Source organism: Corylus avellana, chromosome ca11 (genome assembly GCF_901000735.1).
Source record: "Corylus avellana chromosome ca11, CavTom2PMs-1.0".
In the NCBI taxonomy this organism is placed as follows: Eukaryota; Viridiplantae; Streptophyta; class Magnoliopsida; order Fagales; family Betulaceae; genus Corylus; species Corylus avellana.
In genome coordinates, this window is record NC_081551.1 from 10,482,841 (window position 1) to 10,483,089 (window position 249).

Below are 249 nucleotides of genomic sequence, written 5' to 3' on the forward strand. Positions count from 1 at the left end.
TGAGGATCCACGTGTCGAATAATGTATTGAAGAATGATGAATGAAATATTACGGAGGTATATCTAACATTCTGAGAATAATTCTCAGGAGTCCATGTAAGACTCGGTTTACCGAGCCTTTGAACCGAGTATTGTGTGTATTGGGCTCAGGTAGGCATAAACTTACCGAGAATAAGTTCGGTGAACAGTAAAAATGACCGAGCTTTAGTGATGGCCCGGCAGATCGTTTTACCGGGCCCAACACAGCTGA